This window comes from Pan paniscus, chromosome 6 (assembly GCF_029289425.2).
Source record: "Pan paniscus chromosome 6, NHGRI_mPanPan1-v2.0_pri, whole genome shotgun sequence".
Classification (NCBI taxonomy): Eukaryota; Metazoa; Chordata; class Mammalia; order Primates; family Hominidae; genus Pan; species Pan paniscus.
Genome location: NC_073255.2, coordinates 159,041,928 through 159,063,959, shown reverse-complemented (window position 1 = coordinate 159,063,959; position 22,032 = coordinate 159,041,928). Strand labels below are relative to the sequence as shown.

The window sequence follows — 22,032 nt, the reverse complement described above, 5'->3', positions numbered from 1 at the left end:
CATTAACTGAGTACATACTATGTGTTAGCCACCATCCTATATTTTAATGAGAATAAAAATACCAATTAATATGACCTTATTCATCATGAATTGTCACCCACTCTCTCTTGAAGTGAAGAAGTTGCTTAAAATTTGGGGCATAGAACTCAGGAACAAAAAAAGAGTGGCATCTTATGATATGGGAGATGTATACCAACTCATGAGGTGGAAGATGGAAACCTTTATTTGTACCATTCAACAACAAATTGTAATAAACATCTGGTTACTATTTTTATTGTTCTTTTACACATTGATTTCCTTGAAACCCATGTCTGGTAACCTTGATTTCACTTTAAAAAGAACTAGTACCCAATAATTAATTTTTATTATCTTGGTGCTTAAAATGAGCCTAGGAAACAGCTACACCAAGTGCTCTCCCTACACCAGTGTACCTGTTGAAGTCCTTGGGTTGGTTAGCTGCTGTGGAAGAGTGAAGCATTTCTGCTTCTCCCATTTATGCCTCTGTTTAAAGGCAAGAGAGTTGTGTGCCACACCACACCTCTACTTCAGAGGAATTTTGAAGCAAGCCCTTTCGACCTCTCACTTTGTTCACCCCTATACTTATTCCTTTCCATAAGAGAAAGGGTTGCAAACTTGATGCATTGGAATTTGAGTCACTGTGCTAAATCAATGCCCTTGGGTAGCATAGTTTTTTGACTTTTTACATGCTGTTGGATTTAAATGATAATCAGATAGATTGGTGGACATTTGTCCTCACAATAAGCAGAAGCCTGTGAAGATGAAGCAGACATATGCTTCTCATTCATGTGGCTGGCTGGGTTAGTAAATTACATGTTTGATTTGCACATCATCCTTTCCTTCAATTATCCTTCCCTCCCTTCCAATACTCTTAAGAGAGTAGAGGATCTCACTTTACCTTTTAACTTAAACTGTATTTTCTAATCCACAGTTTAACATTGAGATATAGGACACATATACTTGTATTAATAAAAATGACAATAAATTCTTGCTTAGCTATTGATTTTTAGAATATATTCTGTATTAGTCCGTTTTCATGATGCTAATAAAGACATACCAGAGGCTGGGTAATTTACAAAAAAAAAAAAGAGGTTTAATGGACTCACAGTTACATGTGGCTGGAGAGACCTCACAATCATGGTGGAAGCTGAAAGGCACGTCTTACATGGCAGCTGGCAAGACAGAATGAGAACCAAGTGAAAGGGGTCTCTGCTTATAAACCATCAGATCTCGTAAGACTTATTCAGTATGAGAACAGTATGGAGGAACCGCCCCCCTGCCCACCTTGATGATTCAATTATCTCCCACCAAGCTCCTCCCACAGCATGTGGTAATTATGGGAGCTACAATTCAAGATGAGATTTGGATGGAGACACCCAATGGTCCCCACCAATGGAGGGACCATTCCACTATGGTCCCTCTCATATCTAATGTTGTCACATTTCAAAACAAATCATGTCCTCTCAACAGTCCCCCAAAGTCTTAACTTGTTTCAGCATTAACTCAAAAATCCACAGTCTAAATTCTTGTCTGAGACAAGGCAAGTCCCTACCACCTATGAACCTGTAAAATCAAAAGCAAGTTAGTTACTTCCTGGATACAATGAGGGTACAGGCATTGGGTAAATACAGTAGTTACAAGTGGGAGAAATTGGCCAAAACAAAGGGGCTACAGTCCTCATGCAAGTCTGAAATCTAGCAAGGCAGTCAAATCTTAAAGCTCAAAGATGATCTCCTTTGACTCTATGTCTCACAACCAGGTAACACTGATGCAAGAGGTGGGTTCCCACGGTCTCAGGCAGCTCTGTCCCTGTGGCTTTGCAAGGTACAGCCTCTCTCCTGGATGCTTTCATGAGCTGGCACTGAGTGTCTGCAGTTTTCCCAGGTGCATGGTGCAAGCTGTCAGTGGCCTACCATTCTGGGGTCTGGAGGATGGTGGCCCTCTTCATGTATCTGCACTAGGCAGTCTCCCAGTGGGGACTCTGTATGGGGACTTCAATCCCCCATTTCCCTTCTGTACTGCCCTAGAAGTTCTCCATGAGGGCCCTGCCCCTGCAGAAAACTTCTACTTGGAAACCCAGGCATTTCTGTACATCCTCTGAAATGTAGGTGGAGGTTTCCAAAACTCAATTTTTGACTTCTGTGCACCTGCAGGCTCAACACCACATGGAAGTTGCCAAGGCCTGGGGCTTGCACCCTCTGAAGACATGGCCCAAGCTGTACCTTGGCCCCTTTTAGCCATGGCTAGAGCAGATGAGATGCAGGGAACCAAGTCCCTAGGCTGCACATAGTGGGGATGCTCGGGTCCCAGCCCACAAAACCATTTTTCCCTCCTAGGCCTCCATGCCTGTGATGGGATGGGCTGCTGCAAAGGTCTCTGACATGCCCTGGAGACATTTTCCCCACTGTCTTGGCAATTAACATTTGCTTCCTCATTACTTATGCAAATTTCTGCAGTCAGCTTGAATTTCTTCTCAGAAATGGGCTTTTCTTTTCTATCATATCATAGCGCTGCAAATTTTCTGAACTTTTATGTTCTGTTTACCTTTAAAACTGAATGCTTTTACCAGCACCCAAGTCACATCTTGAATGCTTTGCTTCTTAGATATTTCTTCCACCAGATACCCTAAATCATCTCCCTCAAGTTCAAAGTTTCACAAATCTCTAGGGCAGGAGGAAAATGTCACCAGTCTTTTTGCTAAAACATAGCAAAAATCACCTTTACTCCAGTTCCCAACTAGTTCCTCATCTCCATCTGAGACCGTCTCAGCCTGGATTTCATTGTCTATATCGTTATCAGCATTTTGGTGAAAGGTATTCAACAAGTCTCCAGGAGGTTCTAAACTTTCCCACATTTTCCTATCTTCTTCTGAGCCCTCCAAATTGTTCCAACCTCTGCCTGTTATCCAGTTCCACAGTTGCTTCCACATTTTGGGTATCTTTACAGCAGCACCCCAGCCTACCAATACCAATTTACTGTAATTAGTCTGTTCTCATGCTGCTGATAAAGACACACCTGAGATTGGGTAATTTATAAAGAAAAAGAGGTTTAGTGGACTCACAGTTCCACATAGGTGGGGAGGCCTCACAATCATGGCAGAAAGGAAAAGGCGCGTCTTACATGGTGGCAGACAAGAGAAAATGAGAACCAAGTGAGAGGGGTTTCCCCTTATAAAACCGTCAGATCTTGTGAGACTTATTTACTACCATGAGAACAGTATGAGGGAAACTGCCCACATGATTACATTATCTCCCACTGGGTCCCTCCTACAACACATGGGAATTATGAGAGCTACAATTCAAGATGAGATTTAGGTGGGGACACAGCCGAACTATATCATATTCTGTCATCAAGGGGCCTGTGAGGGGGAAACTATAGAAATTAAAATGCCACAGAAAACCCTAAGTTTACTTCTTACCACCTTTCATCCTAACCAGTTTAGTCTAGTTTTTCTTGTGCGTTCTACTCAGGTCTGTATCTCCTTGAAACTTTCCCCTGACACCAGCTTTTCTCTTTCTTTCAATGGATATTCTCATGTCACCAAATTCCCAAACATTTCAACAGTCCCTTTGTCTTCCTTATAAACAAAACCTTGGCTTTTGTCTGATGAAACCACATTTAGATTTTACAATATCCCATATGGAAACCATTACAGCCATTATACAGAGTGATGAAAAAAAGAATATTGGGTAACTTTTGTTATTCCTCTTAACCAACTACAGCAGTAGTTTGCAACCCCTCATTCATAAATATCATTTCCATTTTTTTTCTTTTTTTTTTCTGTGACAGGGTCTCCCTGTGTCACCCAGGCTGGAGTGCAGTGGTGTGAACATGGCTCACTGCAGTCTCGACCTCTCAGGCTCAAGTGATCCTCCCAACTCAGTCTTCCAGTAGCTGGGACTATAGGCACATGCCACCAGGCCTGGCTGGGTTTTTTTTGTTGTTTGTTTGTTTTTTTTTTTTTGGTAGAGATAGAGCTTTATCACATTGCCTAGGCTAGCCTAGAACTCCTAAGGTCAAGTGATCTGCCTGCCTCAGCCTCCCAAAGTCCTGGGATTACAAGCAGGAGCCACTGCACCTGGCCTCAATTCCAATTTTAGAGGGTTTTCAGAACTTTCTAGGGATCAGGAAGAAACAGAAAAAATCATGGGTGTGTTACATGAATAAAAAGATATTTTGGAATGAAATGCTAAGCTGGAAAAAAAGAAGAAGAAAACCATATATGTATGAACTCTACTGTGCTTAAGAGTGAACCTGGTTTATGTACATGGTATGTCTTTCCATTTATTTGTCGTCTTTGCAAATTTATTTCGGCAATGTTTTGTAATTTTCAGCATACAAGTTTTTTCCTCCTTGGTTAAGTTTATTCCAAAATTTTAAAATGTTTTTTGAGTTTATCATAAATGGGATTGTTTTATTTCCCTTTTCAGATTGCTCATTGTTAATGTATAGAAACACAACTGATTTTGTATGTTGACTTTGTATCTTTACCACTTTACAGAATTATTTTATTAGTCCTAACAGGTTGGCATGTGTGTGTCTGTGTGTGTGTGTGTGTAATCTTGAGGGGTTTTTATATATAAGATGATGTCATCTGCAAACAGAGATAAATTTACTTCTTCCTTTCTGATTAGAATACCTTTCTTTTTTTCTTCTCTAATTGCTCTGGCTATTACTTGCAGTACTTTGAATAGAAGTAGAGAAAGTGGGTATTCTTGGATTTTGGAGGAAAAACTTTCAGTTTGTCACTGTGGAATATGAGGTTTGCTGTGAACTTTTCATGTATTGCCTTTATTATGCCAATGTAATTTTATTCTACTCACAACACATTAAGTGTTTTTATCAGGAAAAGGTGTTGAATTTTGTCAAATATTTTTTCTACATCTATTGAGATTATTATATAATTTTTATCCTTTATTCTGTTAATGTGGTGTATCACATTGATTAGTTTGCTTATGTTGAACCCCCTTGCATCACAGTGACAAATCTTACTTGATCATGGTATATGATCCTTTGAATGTGCTGTTGAATTTGGCTTACTAGTATTTTGTTGTGGATTTTTACATCCACTTTAGTCAGTGATATTGACCTATATTTTTCTTTTCTTGCAGTGTCTTTGTCTGGCTTTACTATTAGAGTGATGTTGGTCTCATAGAATGAGTTTCAAAGAGTTCTCTCTTCTATTTTTGTAATTACTTAAGGATGATTGGAATTAAATTTCTTTAAATGTTTGATAGGATTCATCTGAGAAGCCATATTGTCCTAGGCTTTTCTTTCTTGCAAGGTTTATAAATACTGATACAGTCTCTCTATTTGTTATAGATCAGTTCAGGATTGTTATTTTTTCTTGATTTAGTCTTAGTAGGTTGTATGTTTCTAGGAATTTGTCCATTTACCATTTGTCTAATTTTTGGTATATAATTGTTCATGATACTTTTTATGATGTTTTTTATTTCTGTGGGATTATTTGCAATGTCTCCTGTTTTATTTTCTATTTTATTTATTTTAGTCTCCCCTTTAAAAAATATTCTAGCTAAGGATTTTTTAATTTTGCTTATCTTTTCAAAAAAAAAAAACACCTAGCTGAATGAAATCAAGAATGAACTACCTTAATGAAATCGAGAAAACAATGCAATTTACAATAGCTACAAAAATAAACTACCTAGGAATAAATTTAATCAAGGAGGTGAAAAGCATGATGAAAACTACAAATAACTGATGAAAGTAGATGAAGAGGACAGTAACAAATGAAAAGCTACTCTATGCTCGTGAGTTGGAAAAATTATGACCCTTCTACACAAAGCAATCTACAAATTCAATACAAACCCTATAAAAATACCAATGACATTCTTCACAGAAATAGAACAAAATTCTAAAATTTTATGAAGCCGCAAAAGACCCTGAAGAGTCAAAGCAATATGGAGGAAAAAGAACAAAGCTGCAGGTATCACACTATCTGACTTCAAAATATATTATAAGTCTAGAATAATGAAAACAGCATGGTATTGGTATTAAAACAGATACATAGACCAATGAAACAGAATAGAGAACCCGGAAATAAATCTTTGTATTTACAGCCAACTGATTTTCCTTTTCTAAACAAATTTTTAATTTTTGTGGGTACATAGTAGGTGTATATATTTATGGGGTACATGAGGTGTTTTGATGCAGGCATGTAATGTGAAATAAGCCCATCTGGGGAATAGATTATCCATCATTTTAAACATTTATCCTTTCTGTTACAAACAATCCAATTATATTCTTTTAGTTATTTTTAAATGTACTATTAAATTGTTATTGACTACAATCACCCTATTGTGCTAGCAAATACTAGGTCTTATTCTTTCTATTCTTTTTTAGTCCATTAACCATCCCCACCTCCCCCTTTATCCCCTCTACCCCTCCCTTCCTCTGGTATCCATATTTCTACTCTCGGTATTGATGAGTCCAGTTGTTTTTATTTTCAGATCTCACAGATAAGTGAGAACATGTGAAGTTTGTATTTCTGTGCCTGGCTTACTTCAGTTAACATAATGATCTTCTGTTCCATCCATGTTGTTGCAAATGACAGGGTGTCATTTTTTTATGGCTGAATAGTTCTCCATTGTGTATATGTACCACATTTTCTTTATTCATTCATCTGTGATGGACACTTAGGTTGCTTCCAAATCTTGGCTATTGTAAACAGTGCTACAACAAACATGGGAGTGCAGATAGCTCTTTGATATACTGATTTGCTGTCTTTTGTGTATATATCCAGAAGTGGGATTGCTGGATCATATGGTTGCTCCATGTTTAGTTTTCTGAGGCACCTCCAAACTGTTCTCCATAGTGGTTGTACTAATTTACATTCCCACCAATAGTGTACAAAGGTTCCCTTTTCTCCACATCCTCACCAGCATTTGTTATTGCCTGTCTTTTGGAAATAAGCCATTTTAGCTGAAATGAGATAATATCTCATTGTAGTTTTAAATTCCATTTCTCTGATAAACCCCTTTTCATATGCCTGTTTGCCATTTTTATGTCTTCTTTTGAGAAATGTCTATTCAAATCTTTTGGCCAGTTTTAATCAGATTATTAGACTTTTTCCTATAGAGTTGTTTGAGCTCCTTACATATTCTTGTCAGGTGGGTAGTTTGCAAATATTTTTCCTCATTCTATGGGTTGTCTCTTCACTTTCTTGATAGTTTCCTTTGCTGTGCAGAAGCTTCTTAACTTATATCCATTTTTGCTTTTGTTGCCTGTGTTTGTAGGCTATTACTCAAGAAATTTTTGTGCAGACCAATGTGCTGGGGATTTTCCGTAATGTTTTCTTGTAGTAGTTTCATAGTTTGAAGTCTTAGATTTAAGCCTTTAATCCATTTTGATTTTATTTTTGTATATGTTGAAAGATATGGGTCCAAATTTCATTCCTTTGCATATGAATACCCAATTTTCTGAGCACCATTTAATGAAGAGACTGTCTTTTCCCCAGTGTATGTTCTTGGCACCTTTGTCGAAAATGAGTTCACTGTAGGTGTGTGGATTTGTTTCTGGGTTCTCTATGCTGTTCCAGTGATTTATGTGTCTGTTTTTATGCCAGTAATGTGCTGTTTTGGTTACTAGAGCTCTGTAGTATAGTTTGAAGACAGGTAATATGATTCCTCCAGTTTTGTTCTTTTTGCTTAGGATAGCTTTGGCTATTTTGGGTCTTTTTTTGTTCCATATACATTTTAGGATAGTTTTTTTCTATTTCTGTAAAGGATGTCATTGGAATTTGATAGAAATTGCATTGAATCTGTAGATTGGTTCAGGTAATATGAACATTGTCACAATAATGATTTTTCCAATCCATGAACATGGAATATTTTTTCATTTTTTGGAGTCCTGTTCAATTCCTTTGATCAGTGTTTTATAGTTTTTATTACACAAGTCTTCCACTTCTTTGGTTAAGTTAATTCCTAGTTATTTAATTTTACTTGTAGCTATTGTAAGTGTGATTACTTTCTTGACTTCTTTTTCAGATTGTTCACTGCTGGCATATAAAAATGCTACTGATAGTAAATATTTTGAATGTTTTCAGACTTGTTTGGTGACCTAACATATGCTCTACCCTTGAGAATAATCCATGTGCTGAGAAAAGAATGTATATTTTGCAACCACTGGATAAAATGTTTTGTAAATATCTGTTAGATCCATTTGGTCTACAGTGCAGATTAAACCCAATATTTCTTTTTTGATTTTCTGTCTGGAAGATCTGTCCAATGCTGATAGTAGGGCATTTAAGTCTCCAGCTATTATTGTATTGGAATTTATCTTTCTCTTTAGTTCTAATAATATTTGCTTTATACATCTGGGTGATGCAGTGTTGGGTGCATATATATTTACAATTGTTATATCCTCTTGCTTAATTGATCTCTTTATCATTTTATAGTGATCATCTCCATCTCTTCCTTATAGCTTTTGTCTCAAACCTATTTTGTCTGATATAAGTATAGCTATTCCTGCTCTTTTTGGTTTCCATTGGCATGGAATATCTTTTTCTACTCCTTGATTTTCAGTTTATGTGTATCTATAGGTGAAGTGTGTTTCTTGTAGGCAAATCAATGGGTCTTGCTTTTTTAAAAATCCATTCAGCCACTCTATATCTTTTGATTAGAAAGTTTAGTCCATTTGCATTCAATGTTATTGATAAGTAAGGACTTACTCCTGCCATTTTGTTATTTGTTTTCTGATTATTTTGTTGTCTTCTCTTCCTTCTTTCTTTACTTTCTGTTTTTCCTTTAGTGAAGATAATTTTCTCTGGTCATATGATTTAGTTTCTTCCTTTATATTTTTTATGTATCTGTTGTATGATTTTGTTTTGAATACACCAGGAGGCTTGCAAATACTATGTTAAAACATATGATAAAACTATGATAACAACTTAACACTGTTTGCATAAAAAAAAAGCAAAAAAAAAAACCTAATAAAAAATCACTTAACTTCATATCCCCACTTTTGAACTTTTTGTTGTTTCTATTTATTTTTTATTGTATTCTCTATGTTTTCAAAAGTTGTCATAGTTATTATTTTTTATTGATTCACCCTTTAATCATTCTACATAGGATAAGATAGTTTACACACCACAGTTATAGTGTTATTATATCCTGTGTTTTTCTGTGTACTTACCATTACCAGTGAGTTTTGTACCTTCAGGTGATTACATATTGCTCATTAACATACTTTGGATTGAAATACTCCTTTTGGCATGTCTTGTATGACAGTTCTGATGTTGATGAAATTCCTCAGCTTTTGTTTGCCTGGGAAAGTATTTATTTCTCCTTCATTTTTGAAGGATATTTTTGCCAGTTATGCTATTCTGGAGTAAAAGTTGTTTGTCTTCAGCACTTAAAATATGTCATGCCACTCTCTCCTATCCTATAAGGCTTCCACTGAAAAGTCTGCTGCCAGACACATTGGAGCTCCATTGTATGTTATTTCTTCCTTTTCTCTTGCTGATTTTAGGAGCCTTTCTTTATCCTTTATCTTTGGGAGTCCGATTATTAAATGCCTTGTGATAGGCTTTCTTCTTCTTTCTTCTGCTTGATCAATTCTACTATTAAAAGACCCCAATGCATTCTTCAGTGTGTCAATTACATTTTTCAACTCTAGAATTTCTGCTTGATTATTTTATTATTTCAATTTGTTTGTTAAATTTATCTGATAGAATTCTGAATTTCTTCTGTGTGTTATCTTGAATTTCTTTGAGTTTCCTCAAAACAGCTATTTTGAATTTTCTGTCTGAAATGTCACATATCTCTATTTCTCCAGGATTGGTCTCTGGTGACTTATTAAGTTTGTTTGGTGAGATCATGTTTTCCTGGATTGTCTTGATACTTAGGGATGTTTGCTTATGTCTGGGCATTGAAGAGTGAGGTATTTATTATAGTCTTCACAGTCTGGGTTTGTGTGTACCTGTCTTTCTTGAGAAGTTATGTGAAGAATGTGGGTGTTGAGATCTAAGCTGTATCAACTTTACGGGGCACCCCAATCCCAATTACTCTGTGGTTTTTGCAGACTCATAGAGGTACCACCTTGACGGTCTTGGACAAGATCTGGGAGAATTCTCTGGATTCCCAGGCAGAGACTCTCGTTCTCTTCTCTTACTTTCTCTCAGACAAATAAAGTCTCTGCCTCTGTTCTGAGTCACCTGAACCTGGGAATGGAGTGATATAAGTACTTCTGTTGCCACCACCAGTATGACTGAGCTGGATGAGATCTGAGACAAACAGAGCACTGAGTTTCACCCAAGACCTGCTGTAACCACTCCCTGGCTACAACTTAAGGTTGCTCAAGGCCTTGGGGGCTCTACAATCACGATGTGGCAAAGCTATCCAGGCCGATCTTTCCCTTTGGGTTTGGTGAGTTCCCTTAGGCCCTGGGCATATCCAAAGGTGCTGTTCAGGAGCCAGGGACTACGCTTAAAATCCTTAGAAGTCTACCTGGTGTTCTGTTGTACTGTGGCTGTGCTGGCACTAAAACTACAAGATGCAGTCCTTCCCATTCTTTTCTCCGCTTTCCAAAGGCAGAGGAGTCAGTCCTTGGCCACTGCCATCACAGGCCCATGGGGGTACTGCCAGACTATTGCCATTGTTCCCTTAAGGCCCAAGGGCTCTTCATTCAGCTTGTGGAGAATATGGCCTGCCCGGGGACTCACCCTTTAAGGCCTTGGACTCCCCTCTAGCCCCAGGCAGGTCCAGAAATGCTGTCCCAGAGCCAAGGCCTGAAATTGGGGACCCTAAGAGCCCACTTGGTGCTCTACTCTCCTGTGGTCAAGCTGATACCTAGGTGCAGGACAATGTCTCCTTTACTTTTCTCAAATAGAAGGATTCTTGCTCCACAGTCACCACAGCTGGGGAATGTGCTGAATCTCAACTGAAGTGAGGAGGTCTCAGAGTCTCACCCAAAGCCCTCAATGTAGAACTTGGGTATTGCTGCTGGTTATTCAGGGCCCAAAGGCTTTTAAGTTAGCAGGTGATGAATGGTGCCAGCACTATGTTTCATTCCCTTTAAGGCCGCAGGTTCCTTTCTGGCCCAGGGTGTATCTAGATTTGTTGTCTGGTGGCTGAGGCCTGGAAAGGGAGCCTCATGACTCTGACCCATTTCCTATCTTACTGTGTCTAAGCTGGTATCCCAGATGCAAGACAAAGTCTTCTCCAGTTTTTCCCCTCCTCTCCTCAGGCAGAAGGAGGTGTCTCTTTTGGAGCTGCAAGCAGTGTGGCCTGGGGTTAGGGGAGGAGTGATGCCAGCACTTCCTTAAGTGCCCAGTTGATGTGTCTGCAGGTCGCATGCCCTCCCACTGTCAACCCCTGTGTACTAGCTATGAACCCAGTTCAATACGAGAACTCACCTAAAAATTGCAGTCCTGTGACCTAGACCACCTTTCAAGTTTATTTAGAGTTCCAGAGCACTTTAGCCCACAGTGCCAAGACTTGCAAGGACTCAAGTTCTCATCACCTCTATTGGCAATTTCCCTCTGGCTAGTGCCGGTTTAAATGCTTCCTCTGTGGGTGTGTGTTAGCTGAATTTTGTCTGTTTTTTCTTTCTGCTATAACCAGACAGCACTGAGTTCAATCGCTTCATGATTGCTGTGCTCTCCTTCCCTCAGTGCTCAGAAACACTCTCTGCACCATGCTGCCAATGCTGGGGGATTAGGGAGGAGGTTGCATCAGTGATTCATGACTGTTTTTTTTCTACCTCTTTAGTTCTGTTTCAGTGATATGAAGTTAAAATCAGGTACTGTGAGTGCTCACCTGATTTTTAGTCCGTATGAAGGTGCTTTGTGTGTGTGTGTGTGTGTAGATAGTAATTAAATTGCTGTCCTTGTAGGGGTACGATTGGTGAAGCCTTCTATTCTGCTGTCTTGCTCTGCCTCTGATTTTCAGCCTACTGATTTTCAACAAAGGTTCCAAGAACATACAATGGGGAAAGAATACCCTCTTTAATAAATAGTGCTGGGAAAGCTGTATATCCATATGCAAAAGAATAAAACTGAACCTCTATCTTTCACCATATTAAGTAAGTCAACTCAAAATAGTCTAAAGACTTAAACATATGACTGGAAACTACAAGTCTACTACAAGAAAACATAGAGAAAATGCTTTAGGACATTGGTGTAGGCAAAGATTTTACAGCTGTGATTTCAAAAGCATAGACAACAACACTGACAAAACTAGACAAATGAGATGATATGACACAAAAAAAGCTAACAGCAAAGGAAACAACACAGTGAAGGAATAATCTGTAGAAAAGGAGAAAATATTTGCAAACTATTCATTCAACAAGGGACTAATATCCAGAATATACAAGGAACTCAAACTACTTGACAGCAAAAAAAAAAAAAACAATAATCCCATTAAAAATTGGACAAAGTATCTAAATAGACATTTCTCAAAAGAAGACATCCAAATGGCCAACAGTCATGTGAAAAAATGGTAAACAATACTCATCACCAGGGAAATGTAAATCAAAACCACAATGAGATATCATCTCATCTCATTTAGAATGGCTGGTATAAAAAAAAGAGAAAAATAACAGATGTTAGCAGGAATGTGGAGAAAAGGAAATTCATATATGCTGTTGGTGGGAATGTATATTAGTTTAGCCATGTACAGTATGGAGGTTTCTCAAAAAACTAAAAATAGGACTACCATACAACCCAGCAATCCCACTTCTAGGTATTTTTTGAAAGGTAAGCACTCCAAAGTTTACTGCAGCATCATTCACAATAGCCAAAATATAGAATCAACTTAATCAATGGATGAAAAATAAAGAAAATTGGGCATACATGTATATGTGTGTTTGCGTATCTATATATATATATATATATATGCCAAATTTTCGGTATTGTGTTTCTACACATAAGTGTATACACACACACACACACACACACACACACACACACAATGGAATACAATTCTCCCATAAAGAAATAAAATCCTCTTATTTGCAGCAACCTGGGTGGAACTGGAGGTCATTATGTTAAACTGATAAAAGTTGGGCACATAAAGACAAATATTACATGCTTCCATTCATACATGAGAGTTTAAAAAGTTGATCTCATGGAAATAGAGAGTAAAATGGTGGTTATCAGAGGCTGCAAAGGGCAGGGAGTAAAGAGATGAAGAGAGGTTGCTTAATGGGTATAAACGTACACATAGATAGGAGTAGTTTCTAGTATTTGATAGTATAGTAGGGTGATTATAGTTAAAAATAATTTTTTTAATATCTAAAAGAGAAGATTTGAAATGTTCACAACATAAAGAAATGATAAGTATTTGAGGTGACAGATACCCTAAATATCCTGATCTGATCATTACACCTTGTATATATGTATCAGAATATTATGTGTACTCCATAAATATGTACAATTATTATGTATTAATAAGAAATGAGGGAAGCAACCATTCTCTACAGGATTTAAATAAGACCCAGAGTTTTACAGTTTAGTACTCAAACATTTAGGATATAATTCAAAAGTACTTATCATGTAAATATCTAGGAAAATCTCAAACTGCACAATAAAAGAAAAACAACCAATGTCAATGCTGAAATGACATAGATGCTAGAATTATCTGACAAAACCTTTAAAGTAGGTATGATACAAACACTCTGAAAACTAATGGGAGAACTGTCTTAAAAAGAATTGAAAGATAGAAAGTCTTAGCAAAAAATTGAAGTTACAAAGATGAACAAAATAGAAATTTTAGAATGAAAAAATGTAATAACCTGAAAGAAAGAAGCACAAGATAAGATCCATAGCAAAATGGAGATGCCAGAGGCCCTATAAGCTTGAAGCAATAAAAATGAAAATAATACAATCAGAACAGAGAGAAGCACAATTGAAAAAATAAAAAAGACAGAAACCTATAGATTCAAGATAGTTACTCAGTGAATCCAAACAAGATAAACTCAAGAAAATATATACCCCAACATATAATTAAATTGCTGAAAACTAAAGAAAAAGAAAAAAATTTTGAAATCTTATACAGAAAAACCATAGTATATTCAGAGGAACAGTGATTCCAGTAACCAAATCAGAAACTATGAAAGAGAGACAGAAGTAGCACAACATTTTTTGAATACTGAAAAAGAAATTATCAACCTAAAATTCTATATCCTGTAAAAATATCCTGCAAGAATGAAGGTAAAATAAAGGCATTCTCAGATGAAGGAACACTAAGAGACTTTGTTGTTAGAAGAACTACTCTAAAGTAATTGGTAAAGTAAGCTTGTCAAACAAAAGAAAAATGATAGCAGTAGGAAACATTTAATATCAGGAACAAAGGCCAAGCAAGAGAAATGGTAAATACATGTATAAACATAAGAGAATGTTCACTTCTTGAGTTCTGTAAAATATGTTTGGTGGTGAAAAGCAGCATATGAGATCAACACACAAAAACCAACCATATTTGTAAATGTTAACAATAAACATTTGAAAACTGATATAAAAAAGCCTTTTTCAACAATTCAAAACTTCAAATACTTGAGTATAAAGATAACCAAAAAATGTACAGGATCTGCATGCTAAAACTGCAAATGCTGATGAATAAAATAAAATAGGACCTAAATAAACAAGGAGAAATGCCACATTCATGGATTAGCACATTTAATGGTGATCAATTCTCCCCAAATTGATTATAGAGTTAACGTAATTCCAATAAAAATCACAATAGGATTTTTTGAGATAGAAACATATGTAAAGGTCAAAGAAGTAGAATAACCAAAACAATTGTGAAAAAGAAGAAAGAAGAATCATAGTACTTGATTTTAAGACTTACTATAAAACTACAACAATAAGGACTGTGTGGTATTGTCAAAGAGATAGACCCATAAATCAATGGAACTGAATAAATAGTTCAGAAATGCATCCACACAAATGTGGGCAATTAATTTTTGACAAAGATGTAACAGCAATTCAGTGGAGAGAGTGTAATCTATTCAACAAATCATACTGGAGCAATTGGACAACCACATGCAAAAAAAATAAACCTTGACATAAACCTCACACTCTTTGCAGTAATTAATTTAAAATAGATTATACATCTAAAAAATACAATAAGTTTTTTTATAAGCACAGTTGGGAAAAAGTTTTTCATCTTGGATTTAAGCAAAGAGTTCCTGGAGAACACATCAAAAGCATAGTCAATGAAAGAAAAAAATAATAAATTAGGCTTCATCAAAAATAAAAACTTCTATATTGTGAAGACATTGTTCAGAGACTAAAAAACAAGTTAGAAGCTGAAAGAAAATATTTTCAATCGATATTTTATAAAGGATTTGTATCCAAAATATATAAGATCCCTCAAAACTCAGGGAAAAAATGAGCAAAATACTTGAAAAGACACATCATCAAAGTTATATGGAAAGCAAATACACACATGAAAATAAATTCAACACTTCCAAACCACAACGAGAATTACTGTGTACCTACTAGATTACCAAAAATGAAAATGGCTAAACCTACCAAGTACTGGTAACGATGCAGAGTAACTGGAACTCTTCAAAATTGCTAGTAGGAATGAAATACGGTAAAGCCACTCCGAAAAACAGATTGGCAGTTTCTCATAAAGTTAAACTTCCCACATGATCTGGCAAATCCACTCCTAGGTAGAAAAATGCAACAGCCTATGCACATAAAGTTTACAGGAGCTCTAATAATAGTTTTTAGAAGCTGGAAGCAACACAAATGTCCTTCAGCCAGTGAATGGATAAACTGTGATATGTTCACACCACAAACTACTTCTCAGAAATAAGAAGGAATGAACTATTCATATATACCACAACTTGGATGACTCTCAAAGGCATTATGCTCAGTGAAAATTTACAAATCCTATGAGTCCACTTATAAGTCATTCTTGAAAAGACAAAACTGTAACAACAGAGAACAGATCAGTGGCTGTCAGGGGCCAGGGATGGGAGAAGGATGTTACTGTTACGGGTGGGTCTTTGTACTTAGAGCTCCCAAGATGGTGGTGGGCAGCTCCCAAGATGCAGCAGGCCGCTCCCAAGATGGTGGCAAGCCTTTTATTCTCTGACCTGGATTTTTTGGCCTCGCAGATTCCAAGGAATGGAACCCTGGGCCAGGCGGTGAGTGTTATAGCTCTCTTAGAAGCCAGGGGTCATGGAAGAGAACTGTGGAACCAGGCGACTAGTGTTCAGCTCAATTAAGATGAACCCGGGCACTTAGCCGTGCAGGAACAATGGCGAGCCTTTAGCCCGATCAGGAGCAGCAATGGGTGCCTCACTTGATCAAAAGCTCAGCGGACACCCTGATGGATCTCGAGGGGTGGAAGTCAGTGGCGGGTCTACGATGGCGGCAAACAGCAGTGGTGGACAGCGAGCTAAAGCTCAGCTCGAGCCGTAACAAATATGGACCAGAAGAGTGTGCAGTTGCAAGATTTAATAGAGTGAAAACAGAGCTCCCATACAATGGGAGTTACTGGCAGATCTGATATCCTATGAGGGCTCTCTTCCTGATATGTAGACAGCATCCTCTCTGTGCTCACAGACCTCCCCTCCATGAGTCCTCATGGACTCTTTCTCTTCTTCTTATAAGGGCACTAATCCCATCTAAACCTAATCACCTTCCAAAGGTGCCACCTCTAAATACCATCACACTAGGGGCTAGGCATTCAGTGTATGAATTTTGGGGAAATACATTCAGCCCATAACACCATGTTATTTGGATCACTATTTGGGAACAGCTTTTGGGTCTTTCTTTCTAAAATCATCTTTACTGGCATATAATTTACCATTGATAAAACTTGCTTATTTTAAGTACACACCTCAATGAGTATTTACAAATGTATATAGTCACGTAACCACAACCAAAATCAAGATATAAAATATTTCCATCAACTCAAAATGTTTTCTGATGCCGTTTCCAGTCATCCACCTTCCCACCACCCTGGGCACCTGGCAAACACTGATCTGCTCTAGGTCACTATAGTTTCCCCTTTTTTTAGAATTTAATATTAATGAAAGCTACAGTATATATTTTTGTATGTTTGGTTTCTTTCACTTAGCGCAATGCTTTTGGAATTCATGATGTCATAAAACATGAACTATTTAGTTCATGTACCACAGGTTTGTTGATGTATTTACCAATTGACGGACATTTGTGTTGTTTACCGATTTTGGCTTTGAGTAAATCTCTAGAGATATTTGCTTAAAAGGCTATGTATGAACATAGATTTTTATTTCCCTCGAGTAAATACTGAGGTGTGTGATTGCTAAGTTTTATGATATGTGTCTGTTTAATTTTTTTTTTTTGACGGAGTTTCGCTTTTGTTGCCCAGGCTGGAGTACAATGGTGTGATCTCAGCTTACCACAACCTCCGCCTCCCAGGTTCAAGTGATTCTCCTGCCTCAGCCTCCCGAGTAGCTGGGATTACAGGTGTACACCACCACAACTGGCTAATTTTTTGTATTTTTAGTAGAGATGGGGTTTTACCATGTTGGTCAGTTTGGTCTCAAACTCCAGACCTCAGGTGATCTGCCCCCCTCAGCCTCCCAAAGTGCTGGGATTACAGGCATGAGCCACCATGCCCGGCCATCTGTTTAATTTTATAAGAAACTACCAAATTGTTTTATAGAATGGGTGTACCATTTTGGAATACTTGAGAAAAACAATTTCTCTACATCTTTACCAATATTTGATATTGTAATTTTTCTGGGTGTGTACTCGTAAATCATTGTGGTTTTAATTTGCATTTGCCTTTTGACTAGTGATAGTAAGCAGCTTTTCATGTCCCTATTTGCCACTTTGTCAAAAAACAAACATGAATGACACATAAAGAAATATATTATTTTTAACTATAATTGCCCTACTACACGATCCAGCACTAGAACTTACTCCTTCTGTCTATCTATATGTTAATACCCATTAAACAAAAATGTGGTCAGTTTGTATATTTATTATCAAGTTGTTGTTTATAGCTTTAGTTCTTATATTTTGTAAATGACCCCTTCATATTATGAGGTGTCCTGCTTTATTTCCAGGATTGGTAATATTCCTTGCTTTGACATTTACTTTATTTGAAATTATTAATTCCACTCCAGATTTCTTTTTATTAGTTTTGGCATAGTATATCTTTTTCCATCCATAATTTTTAACATAACTGAGTTTTTGTATAGATTTATTTTATTTTATATTTTTGAGATGGAGTCTTGCTCTGTTGCCCAGGCAGGGGTGCGGTGGTGCAATCTCAGCTAACTGCAACCTCTGTCTCCCAGGTTCAAGCGATTCTCCTGCCTCAGCCTCCTGAGTGGCTGGGATTACAAGTGTGTGCCACCACACCCAGCTAATTTTTGTATTTCCAATAGAGATGGGGTTTCACCATGTTGGTCAGGCTGGTCTCGAACTCCTGACCTCAAATGATCCACCTGCTCTGCCTCTCAAATTTCTGGGATTACAGGCATAAGCCATTGTGTCCAGCTGAAGTTTTTATATTTAAAGTAGGGTTTTGTTTTGTTTTTTCCAGCATAGAGTTAGGTCCTGCTTTTTAAAATCCCATCCAACAATTGTTGCCTTTTCATTGAAATGTTTAAATCATTAGTAACTAATATAATTATAAACATGGTTGGATTAGATTTATCACCTTGTTGTTTTCTATTTATCTGATCTGATTTTTGTTCCATTTTCCCTTTCTACTACTTTTTGTATAGATTTTTAAATTAATTCATTTTTTTCTCCCATCTGTCTTATTAAATATCTCTTTGCTTTATTGTTATATTAGTTTAGTAATTGCTCTAGAGTTTACAATGCTCTGGAGTTTACGTTTTCAGCTTATCAGAGTCTTTCCTTCAAATGATATTATACCATTTCATGGATAATGCAAGAAATGTAAGAATCTTATAATATAATATTATACTTTCATTCCATCCCATGTTTTGTACTATTATTGTCATACAATTTATGCCCACATTTATTATAAATCCTGTAGTACATTGCTATTATTTTTGCCTTAGTCATTTTTCTTTTAAAGAAATGTAAAAATTAGAAAAAGCATCTTTTATATTTACCCTTACATGTATCATTTTTGGTTTTCTTCATTCTTTTCTTTTCTTTTTTTTTTTTTTTTTTTTTTTGCGACGGAGTCTTGCCCAGGCTGGAGTGAAGTGGCGCGATCTCGGCTCACTGCAAGCTCCGCCTCCTGGGTTCACGCGATTCTCCTGCCTCAGCCTCCCGAGTAGCTGGGACTACAGCCCCCTGCCACTATGCCCGGCTAATTTTTGGTAGAGACGGGGTTTCACCGTGTTAGCCAGGATGGTCTGGATCTCCTGACCTCGTGATCCGCCTGCCTCGGCTTCCCAAAGTGCTGGGATTACAGGCATGAGCCATCGCACCCGGCCTCTTCATTCTTTTATGTAGTATTCTGTTTAATATTTTTTACAGTGCATGTCTGCTGGTGATAAATTCCCCTAGCTTTTGTTTGACAGAAATGCTTTTATTTCACCTTTGTCTTAGAATGATTTTGTTTCTTTTGAGGGGGAGAAGTTGCATATGCAATTCTCTTCTGACTTTTTTTCCCTTTCAATACTTCATTGGGATTCCTGTGGCAGTTAATCCACCAGTCTATTTATCTGTCCTGGGGTTATTCTTTTTGTTCCTTCTTTCCTCATGACAATCCATGCAAGAAGACAAAATACACAATGAGTGAGTGTGGGAACAACCCTAGCTTAGAAACCCCATGTCCTACATGAGCCAACATCTCTTCTCACAACCCTTAGCCATAGCTTCCAGGGTCTTGCATATTCAAAATAAAAAATTATGACTTATCACTCGGTATATATAGTCATACCTAGAACTCCCAGTCAAGACACAATCTTCCAATCAGGGTTCATTGAGTTGCTTAGCATTGATATGACATTTCATTTTTATCACATTTCCTGGAGAACAGGGTTAGAAAGTTTTAAAACAGCAAATTCTCATGGAAAAGAAAAAAAGAGGTTTTAAGCCATTTACCCACATCCTTGAAGCATCTTCTTCTCTTGAAGTCCATTGTGTTGCACTCTCCAGGTGTGCCTTCTCTTTCCTTCTTGGTCTCATCTTTCCCTCCCATGTAGGCTTTTACAAGGCGATGTCCTTAACTCTCTTCATTTCTCCTTCGTGCTCTCTCAGTATCTTCACTAGCTTTTTTGGTTTGGGTCATCTATGCAGACAAATACCAAATCCTTACCTGTAGCCTTAACTTTTCTAAAAACTCTAGTTTTGAATTTGCCAGTTCCTCCTGTGTGTGGTCACTTAGATATCTTGCAGGAACACTGAATTCAATTTATCTAATACAACTCTTCAACACTACCTACTGTATTTAATCACCATCTTCTCAGTCATTTTCAATTATAACATTTCTCTCTCCCCTGTTTTTCAGGAATCTTCAAAGTACTATAGATTTTACCTCTGTACTATTTTTCTTATCAATATGGCCCCTCTTTTTCATGTCTATGCACTCTTTTTCTGCCTCTGAAATGCTGTAGGCTCACCATGCTGGTTGTCATGAAAACTGTAAAAAAAAAAAATACTATATTTAATTGTGTATGCTTTGCTTTGGAAACTTCATCAGACCCTCTCTTACTCTTCTTACTTCAAACATTCCCTTGTATTAGCTCCTCTTGGTTTAGGATTGCTGTGGCTTAACTATTTGTGTCTCCTTCAAATTTCATGTTGAAACTTAATTCCCAGTGCAACAGTATTAAGACGTGGGGCTTTTAGAAGGTGTCTGCTCACTAAACACCAAATCTGCTGGCACCATGGTCTTCGGCTTCCCAGGTTCCAGAATTGTGAGAAATAAATTTCTGTTCTTTCCAAATTACCCAGTGTCAGATATTTTGTTATAGTGCATAATAAATAGACTAAGACAAGGATCATACTTTCCTTGTACATTTTTTTCTTCTCCATTACTCCAGCATGTGCTGGTGTTTCCCCAGAATTTTATACTATCTACACAGACTTTGGCTTCATGTCAATATACCTGTTACTAGGTGATTCCTAACCAGTATCTATACATTCCAAAAGAGTTCCAGAAAATTAGTTATTATCACTAGGCAGCTTCATCACTTGCTTCAACAATAAGAATTATGTCAGTCAACTTTGAATATGTGCCAAGGAATGGAAGAAAAGAAGCATTGAGGTAGAAGCAGGAATATGGTTTGTAGCCAGTGCAAGCCTAATGTTGTAGTATAAGCCTACCATCTATTACAGGCTGAACTGTGTCCCCTACTCCACAAATTCTTGTGTTGAATCTCTAACCCTGAGGATCTTAGAGTATAACTGTATTTAGAGTTAGGCCCTTTAAAGAGGTGATGATAGTGAGGCCATTAGTGTGAGTCCTAATTCAAATTGACTGTTGGCCTTGTAAGAACAGGAAGTTTTGGGAGCTGGGTGCAGTGGCTCACATTTGTAATGCCAGCACTGTAGGAGGACAAGGAAGGCGGATCACTTGAGGCCAGGAGTTCAAGACCAGCCTGGCCAACATGGTGAAACCCCATCTCTATAATAATAATAATGATAATAATAGCAAAAATTAGCCAGGGGTGGTGGCATGCACCTATAATTCCAGCTACTTGGGGGTGCTGAGGCATGAGAATCACTTGAACCCAGGAGGTGGAGGTTGCAGTGAGCCGAGATCACACCACTGCACTACAGTCCAGTCTGGGTGACAGAGCAAGACTCTGTCTCAAAAAAAAAAAAAAAAGAAAAAAGAAAAAAGGAACAAAAGAAGAAAGTAGAAGAAGGAGGAGGAGAAGGAGAAGAAGAAGGAGAAGGAGAAGAAGAATAAATCTGGACGTCCAAAGAGACATTAGGGATTTGTATGCACAGAAGAAAGGCCATCTGAAGACACAGTGAGACAATAACCATCTGTAAGCCAAGGAAAAAGGCCTCAGATAAAACCAAACTTGCCACCACCTTGATCTGAGGCTTCCAGCTTGCAGAAGTGTGAGAAAACAAATTTCTTTTGTTTCACTCAGTCTGTGGTATTTCGTTATGGC

General features: G+C 37.4%; 1 long non-coding RNA gene across 4 annotated transcripts in view; it reads right to left on the bottom strand.

The window, feature by feature from the left end:
* LOC103784441 (uncharacterized) overlaps positions 1-22,032 on the bottom strand; it is a 73,017-nt gene that overhangs the window by 25,621 nt on the left and 25,364 nt on the right. For 2 of the 4 annotated variants that reach the window (XR_010112793.1, XR_010112791.1), the window contains one exon: positions 1,125-1,190. This is a non-coding gene — a long non-coding RNA (uncharacterized LOC103784441). Of the gene's footprint in view, positions 1-1,124; positions 1,191-20,008; positions 20,547-22,032 lie in introns of all 4 variants that reach the window. The other 2 variants (XR_010112792.1, XR_610076.5) reach the window with 2 other exon arrangements.